Below are 9,629 nucleotides of genomic sequence, written 5' to 3'. Positions count from 1 at the left end.
TTATAAACCTTCTCAAAACCAATGAGAAGCTACCCTGTAAAGGAGAACCCGATTGGTTCAGCGGTTAGCGAGATCCTTCGCTACAAACAAACAAACAGACAGACAGACATCGTTCTACTTTGTATTATAGATTGTCCTATCTCTGATTATCCATGTGTAGTACATCCAATAATCGACCAGCCATGGTTAGTTTTTCTTCAAAGATTATTTTACAAAAGTTGGAAAATTGCTCTACGTTTTTATTTGAACAAGGATGACAACATCCATAAAAGCGAAGCTCTGAAACGGTATGACAGATGAACATTAACTCCTGTAGAGTGTCAGAACTGAATATACAAAATATAATTATATATAAGTTTTGACAAAATTATACGTAAATTTGTTGCAATACTTCCTAAATTCAGAATACTGTTTAAGGACAAACTGACATTTTTAGGATGACTATAGAGATGCTTCGCTTATAACATTGTACCTTTCTATAATAGGAATCAGTACACCAAAAATTAGATCAATCGGATGATTATATCACATAAAAATTTGATGTTAAAAAAAATAAAAAACAACTTGTTTAATTTGGACTTACGGACTTTCTGGTAACGATTATAGACTTGCTTCGCTTTCTAACCTTTACCTAACTTCTATGGGAATCATCATGCAAAGTTTGAAATCGATAGGACAATTTTAGCATGCCTAAATTAATGAATAAAGCTATCCGTTACGTACGGACGGACGGACCTACCCTAATTATGGAAAACCTTCGCTTTAAAAATATAACTTTTTTACTAACATGTATCATCATAGAACTAAAGTCATAAATGTCATTATTAGAAGATAAAAATTAGCTATTCCATAAATTTTGTCATCAATTACATCTTTATTATCTTACTAGCGGCTTCGCCCCTAGCCTCTAGGGGCTTTGCCCCAAGAGGTGATCAAAAAAAAAAATTTAGGCGAAATTCGTAAAAGGACCAAGGAAATCTTCTGAAAAGAAAAAAAAATTAGGGGTGGAAATTTTCATTTTTTTTTGGGGGGGGGGTTTGGGGTGTCCCACCCCCCAAGAAAATAGCTTAAAACCACCACAGGACCGATAGTTATATACCCTGAAGAGTAGAATCCAATCGGTTCAGTGGTTACCGAGATCTTAAGCTTCAGACGGACGGACGGACGGACAGACAGACATCAAGCTACTTTGTATTATAGAAGAAATAGGGATCATTTAAATATAAATTACACTGGTACCCAAAGTTTTATAAACCCGTTTTCTCAATTGCTGACTTTAAAATTATGGGTATTTTTAGTTTGTTTAAACATGTAGTGTCCAAACTTATCAACTAATGAAAATAATGAGTTTTGTTGTTTATCCTCAATAAAGTTGTCCATCAATTTATCATCCATTGTCTTATCCCTAAAAGATCCCTAACAAAAAACAATGTTTCTAGACAGTGGCGTGCAACAGCATTTCACCAAAGGGATGAGAAAGCAATATACAGTGTGTTTTTTTTTATGAGAACTTTTTTGAAAGCAATTTTACCCCACTTATAGTTATCAGAATTTAATGATTAATGGCTTATTTTCTTCGTTTTTTAAGGGAAATTATGAAACAACAAAAAAAAATTACAGTTTTTGTTGAAAAAGTACAGTAAAGTTGAAAATTAAAAACTTAGGTGTCAACATCTAAAAATAGTTTTAGCGCGTTTTTCTTATGCTCAAATAATCAACCTTTTGCAAGAATGGCTGCTAAACACTTCAAAGTTGAGATATAGAGCTAAAAATGTATACAGATACTATTAGGGACATGTACTAGAACATATCAAAGTTTGAAGGTCATATCTCAACCAGGGAGGGAGTACTGGCCCCCCAAAGTCGACTACAGAAAATCCATTTTTTTAAGAAAAATGCGCTAAAACCATTTTTATATGTTGACACCTAAGTTTTTAATTTTCAACTTTACTGTATTTTTTCAACAAAAACTGTAATTTTTTTTTGTTGTTTCATAATTTCCCTTAAAAAACGAAGAAAATAAGCCATTAATCATTAAATTCTGATAACTATAAGTGGGGTAAAATTGCTTTCAAAAAAGTTCTCATAAAAAAAACACACTGTATTATGAAAAAAATATGTATGAAACATTCTATATTTCAAATTTAACTGGACATTACCTAAACTTTAGGTAAATTATCCATAGGTTGTTTGTATGATCTTATTTCTAATCAAGTGTGAATTTTCTCACATTATAACTTGTAACCAGCACAGCTACTCTACTATCCTATTGTATAAAGTAATAAGCTTTTTTTGTCTGTAGCGAAGGATATTGCTAACCGCTGAACTGATTCTTCTTTACAGAGAAGCCTCTTATAGGCTCTGAGATGGTTTTAGGCTATTTACTTTTTTAGAAACTAGCGGCTTCGCCCCTAGCCTCTAGGGGCTTCGCCCTATGAAGTAATGGGAAGTCAACCCTCCTAAATAGAAATATTCAAAAAAATTATTCTTTGTTTAATTACTCTGTGGTAAAATTAAACCCAGGTTGTGCGTTTTATGCACAAAAATTTTAATTTGTACAAATTAAACCCAGGTTGTGCGTTTTATGCACAAAAATTTTAATTTGTACAAATTAAACCCAGGTTGTTTGCCGTATACACAAAAATTTCAATTCGTAAAAATTAAACCTAGGTTGTTTGCATACACAAAAATTAAAATTAAAAAAAAAATATTTTAATTTTTTTTTTTTTTTGGGGGGGGGGATTCATGGGGGCTTCGCCCCATGTTGCATTTGGGTTCCCCCACCCCAATAACTGGTTTTTGTTTACAAAAATTTAAAAAAATTAAAAATTTTGGAAGTGGGGATTTTTTCATTTTTGGGGGGGTTGGGGTGTCCCACCCCCCAAGAAAATAGCTTAAAACCACCAGAGGACCAGTAGGTATATTCCCAGAAGGGTAGAGCCCAATTTGATCAGCAGTTACTGAGATTTTACAAAAAATATATAAAAAAAATTTTTGGGGGGGGTTGGGGGTGTCCCACCCCCTAAGAAAATAGCCTAAAACCACCACAGGACCAGTAGGTATATTCCCTGAAGAGTAGAATCCGATTGGTTCAGTGGTTACCGAGATCTTAAGGGACGGACGGACAGACAGACGGACAGACATCAAGCTACTTTGTATTATAGATAATTCTGGGTATGGTTTTAGGCTATTATTCTGCCCTTTGAATATAGCCCCTAGATGCTAGGGGCGCAGCCGATGGTTAATAAATAAACAATTTCATGAACGACTGATTTTTACCCCCCCCCCCCTTACCCTTAATTAGGATAGAATATTTTGGAATCAGAATACTTTAATGATTTAAATATGAACGAAGATAATAGATATTTTATCTAAGTTCAAGTAATTTCCCATCCTATAAATTATATATAAAACAAAAAAATTTCTTTATTTTATTTATAAATATTAATATAACACAATTTCTTAAACTATTTTTACTATAACAAGTTTATGAGCACTATAAAATAGTTCATGTAGAAGTGTCTAATTGAATGTAATAAAATTTTAACTTTGACAGACTAGCGGATTTTTTTAAACTAAAATATTCAGCGTTTATTTATGTTTGATAACAGAGAGAGAGAGGGAAAGCGATAGGTATAATTATCATATCATAAAGTAACAGGATGTCTCTCAACGTTAACTGCAGAACCGATATGGTTCTTTTTTTATGGTTAAGAATTGTATAAGGTCTAGGGATGGTTTATAACTAATTTTGGAGAGGGTTCCTCCACCCTCAAATGAGATTTTGTCCCTAGCAAAAGCACCTTCCCTGAATCACCTTTAAGTGAGATTTATGTGGCGGTTTGAATTTTACACTTTCTAGAATTTCTATGTTCATGACCGCTCAAAAGTTTCAGTTGATCGCACAGAGGATTGCTAATCCCTCAATATATATCTTACTTTTAATTTAATATTTACTTTTGCAGTGCTTCAACTTTAAGGAAGTTTTTAGTAACATGTAAGATACATTTAAAAAAAAAGCTTTTCTATTTTAATGAAAACTATTATAAATATAAAATTTCTTAATCTTTTTATTACTAAAACAAATTAGAAATAGACTTTATGTATCATTATCTATTTAATCCTAATATGTGTAGTAAAATACTATAAACTTGAAAGTTTGTTAGACTAGCGGATATTTTTGTAACTAAAATCATAAATATGCATTTTTTGGGTTTTAGACAGAGAGAGTGTGGAGGGGATATTTAAGGGAAGGGGGTTACTGGGGAAGTAATCAAATAAATGAAGGTACAATTGTCATTTCATAAAGTAACAGGATGTCTCTCTATCACTACGTTAACTGTAGAACTGATATGGTTCTTTATTTTATATAGTTAAGCTTTGTATCGGTCCTGGGATGGTTTATAACTAATTTAGGAGTGTTTTTCCTCCACCCACCAAAGAGAAATTGCCCCTAGAAAAAACACCCTCCCCAGATTTACTTATAAGTATGTATAATGAGGAAGAGTGACTTTATAAAATTTTCTAGAATTTCTTGAGTCTTGACTGTTAATAATGATTGCGAGTCCCTCAATATAATTTAAATGTTTTGTGTAATCGTTAGGCTATCAACATTAAAGGTTTTTGATAATCAATAAAATACATTTTTGTAAAAAAAAGCTTCTCTATTTTAATGATAAATATTATAAATATAGAATTTCTTAATCTTTTTATTACTAAAACAAATTAAATAAAATTTATGTATTATTATCTATTTAACCCATTAATGACAATAGGGTCTTAAACGACGCACAAATTCAAACCTATACTATCACTCTATTTTTTTGTGCTGTCCTTTTTAAATGTTTGTAAATAACTGAATAGAGCTTCAAGTTTTGTCCTCTACATTGCTTGGGCTCTCACTTAATTCGATGACCAGATGAAATCATATTTTCATGGCAGAGGTGGAAAAAATAGGAAAAAATTTCCACACCAGGTCTAACTTTTTTCTATTAATGAATTAAAACATACTTATTTATAATTAATTATAGCATTTATTATATATTTTTAGTTTCTGCTAAGTTTTCTTTAATTTTAGTTAGTTTACATACTTTTTTTTGATAATTTGTTGTGCGTCGTATTCGACGCATTCGGACTAATCATTTTAGCCATTGCGTCCTTTTTGACCTTATAGGACTAATCATTTTATAATTTTACTGTATAATCTACTATAATCTGCTAGTTGCTTCGCCCCTAACCTCTAGGGTGGGTGGGGGATGTCAGGAAAATAGCACAAAACCATCCCAAGGTGTTTATAAAGCTTCCCTGATAAGTAAAACCAATTCAGACCCGCAATTTCTGTAATCTTTGGCTTGAGACAAAAAACCTTACTACTTTTTAGTATGGAATACAATACAAGCAGCGGCTACGCCCCTAGAGGCATCTAGGGGCCCTTAGTTTGCGGGGGGAGTCAAATCCCCTCTTTCAATTACAATTTTTTAAAGAACAATTTTTTTTTAAATTTTGTTTTTTTTTATTTTCTAGGGGTGAATTCTCTCGGGATGGTGGTGGTACCCTCCTTCAAAATAGCTATAAACCTTACCAGGACCTAGTAGAAGCTACCATGTAACGGAGCACCATTTAGGTTCAGTGGTTAGCAAGGTCCTTTGGTACACACACAAAGACATACAATAACCTGTTACTTTATTTTAAGGATATAAAAATAGTAGCGCAGATAATCTACAACTAGAGTCTGTCTGTACGTCCACCTGTCTGTATTTCCATAATTGCATCCAAATAAATAATAGCTACCTTACAACTAGGGAATGTATGTATGTCTGTCTATATATCAAAATTACAGCCAATTAAAGACTGTAAATATGTTTATACTTCTGTAATTTTTATTGCAGCCTAGCTGTTAAGGGATTCATGAAAATAGCGCAGATACTCTACAATTATGGTCTGTCTGTATATACGTCCGTCTGTATATACACAATTGCATCCAATTAATTAACAACTACACTACAACTAAGAAATGTATTTGTTAGGGATCTAAAGTAATAAGTCAATGGCCGATAAATTGATATACTTACTCAGGGCTATTATACCATAAAATCTTTCTGTAGATTACATTTAGTGGTTGAAACATTTGGACACTTAACTTAATAAACCAACCAATCAAAATACAAATACAATTCCCCAAAGTTAGCAAGACAACAAATAAAAAAAAGTTATTATAAAACTTTGGGGACTAACAGGGGCTGGAAGGGGGGGGCGAGGGTTTGTCATGTATTGGGTTGTTCAATATAATTGTCGACAAAATCATATTTCTTAGCTAAAGCATTGTAATAGAGTGAAAGGATATCTCTCTGTGTATCTGCTTAACTGATATGCTTCTTTTTTTACTTTGTAGCTTCTCATAGGTCCTGGAAAGGTTTATAACTAACTATTTTTTGGGAGGTTACCTCCACCCTCCAAAGAGAAATCGCCCCTTAAAAAAAAAACCCAACACAAGAAAAAATAGAATAAACTACATGAAATTAATTCTTTTTAAATCTAAAATAAAAAAAACATTGTTGTTGAATTCAATGACCTCTCCCCATCTCAAGTGCCCCTAAAGGCCTCTAGAGGCGTAGCCATTGGTACCAAATAATTATATTCTGAATTGTTTTATACAGACGAATGGACGTACAGACAGACACTGATTGTAGAGTATCTGTGTGATGTATCCTTATAATAAAGTAACAGGATATATATTCTACATGTGTCTGTGTGTACTAAGGGATCTCACTAACCACTGAACCGATATGGTTCTCCTTTACATGGTAGCTTCTCATAGAACCTGGTAAGGTTTATAATTATTTTGGGGGAGAGTATCACCACCCTCCAAAGAGAAATCGCCCCCTAAAAAAACCCCAAAGAGAAATCGCCAACACAAAAAAAATAAAATTAATTTAATTAAATTAATTCTTTTTAAATCTAAAAAAAAATATTGTTGTTGAATTCAATGACCTCTCCCCATCTCAAGTGCCCCTAAAGGCCTCTAGGGGCGTAGCTACTAGTACCAAATAATATTATGAATTGTTTTATACAGACGAATGGACGTACAGACAGACACTGATTGTAAAGTATCTGTGTTATGTACATCCTTATAATAAAGTAACAGGATATACATTCTATATATATGTGTCTGTGTGTACAAAGGGATCTCACTAACCACTGAACCGATATTGTTCTCCTTTACATGGTAGCTTCTCATAGGACCTGGTAAGGTTTATAACTATTTTCGGGGAGAGTACCACAACCGCCCTAGGAGAAATCACCCCTAGAAAATAATAAACCCCTCTCAAATTTTTTTATCAATTTTTCTCTAAAAACTGTAATTAAAAGAGGGTGTTTGACTCCCCCCAAACCCAAGGGTCCCTTAATGCCTCTAGGGGCGTAACTGCTGCTAGTATAGTGTTCCATACTATAAAATAGTAAGGTTTTTGTCTGAAGCTAAAGATTATAGAAATTTCGGGTCTGAATTGGTTTTACTTATCAGGAAAGCTTTATAAATATCTTGGGATGGCTTTATGCTATTTTTCTGACATTCCCCACCCACCCTAGAGGTTAGGGGCGAAGCAACTAATAGATTATACAGTAAAAGCCTAAGATGATTAGTCCGATATGGTACATAATAGACGCATGGGAAAAATGATTAGTCCGAATGCGTTGGAAACGACGCAAAAAAAAAACTTCTTTGGTATGCCACAAATCAAAAAATCTAAAAATACAAATGTCTTACAATCCCTTAAGGAAGCTGTGTTTAAAATTTGAAGCGATTCTGACGACAGGGGGGAAGTTCGGCACTAATGGGTTAATCCTAATATGTGTAGTAAAATATTATAAACTTAAAAGTTTGTCAGACTAGCGGATTATTTTGTAACTAAAATCATAAATCATTTTCCCGTTCTAGACAAACGGAGTGTGGGGGGATATTTAAGGGAAGGGGGTTACTGGGAAAGATAGAGGTATAATTATCATTATATAAAAGTAACAGGATGTTTGTTCGCTAACGGCTAAACCGATATGGTTCTCTTTTTTATAGTTAAGTTGTATAAGGTACCAGTATGGTTTATAACTAATTTAGAAGAGGGCCAACAATGGTTATAATTTTAATACGTTCATTTAAATATTCGTGGAAAATTATCAGTAATTCAATGCTATCCATGATTTTTCAGTATAAAACCGGTTCTTATCCACCGGATTTTAATCAATTTTGAGTTTATAACTATTTTTTTTTTTTGGGGGGGGGGGTATTTACACCCTCCTAAGAGAAATTACAAAAAAAATAAATTTTTTACGTAGAGACTTGAACGCAACAAAAATATGTTACGCGTTATTAAAAAAAACATTTAAAATGCAACAAGAGGCCTCTGGGGGAGTAGCCGCTAGTATATTAATATTGTCGTAAGATAGACCATGTATTATTGATAAATTTATCAGTGAGGCTAGAACAATGAACAACATTAGTTGGTAAACACATTCTCTCATTAGTTGGTTCAACAAATATCTATTCTTTTTACAAATTTCTGGACCAATACCTTTGAACTACAGAAGGGGTAAAGTTGGAGGTGTATACACATATTTCAACCATTGTATTAAGGTTTGAACATTTTTATGCTTATATTTCATTGACCTCTCCCTCTCAATATGGTAATATTATAGGGAGGGAAGGGACATTAGGCTGTTTTTCACACTAGCCCCCAAAGTTTTATAATAATGTTTCCTTATTCGTTGGTTTAATAACTTTGGGACTTCTATTGCATTTTTAATTGGTTGGTTCATTAAGTTGAGTATCCAAACGTTTTAACCACTGACAATAATCTACAGAAGGGGTAACTTTGTGTATCATCATTGGAGGTGTACATAAATTTATCGACCATTGTCTTATCCCTTTAGATCCCTGATTTTATAACCACCACCAACCACTTAACAGAGTGTTCTTTTAATAATGTAGAACAATATTTAGGAAAATTAAAATAATGATTTCTACTTTTGTGTCTGTCTGTCTGTTTATACCGAAGGATCTCGCTGAACCACTGATCCGAAAATATGGTTCTTCTTTACAATGAAGCTTTTCATACATCCAGGTTTATAAAGTTTATAACTATAATTTTGGAAGGGAATGGAACACCTTTTTAAAAATCGCCACTTGGCACTTCCCCCTAAAGGAACTTTTTCACTTTTTGTTTTAAACTAAAATTAAAAAATGAGCAGGAGTCGAATTCTCTCCCCTTTCCATCTTTAAAAGACGAAGCCGCAAGCTGTTGAATATAAAAAAAATGTATTATTTTACAGCTTAAAAAAAACCATTTTTTTCCAGCTTGCTTTAAGTAACTGGGCAATTAGGTCTTTCACAAATTTATTTTACTCATTGGTATTCGGAGGGGGGAAGTCGACCCACCTTATTTTTTATTATTATATTTAACAAGACCTATAAGAAGCTACATTGTAAAGGAGAACAAGCGGTTGGCGAGATACCAAGGTACACACAGAGAGACAGACAGAGCTCCATTTAATTAATGAAACCATTTTGGGACCTATATGAAGCTATCCCTAAAATTTTTTTATAGGGATTATTTATTTTTGGGGGTATCTACGGCACC

Source organism: Acartia tonsa, chromosome 1 (assembly GCF_053477335.1).
Source record: "Acartia tonsa isolate MP-2025a chromosome 1, ASM5347733v1, whole genome shotgun sequence".
In the NCBI taxonomy this organism is placed as follows: domain Eukaryota; kingdom Metazoa; phylum Arthropoda; class Copepoda; order Calanoida; family Acartiidae; genus Acartia; species Acartia tonsa.
The sequence above is the reverse complement of the archived record's forward strand: the minus strand, read 5'-3'. Positions refer to the sequence as shown.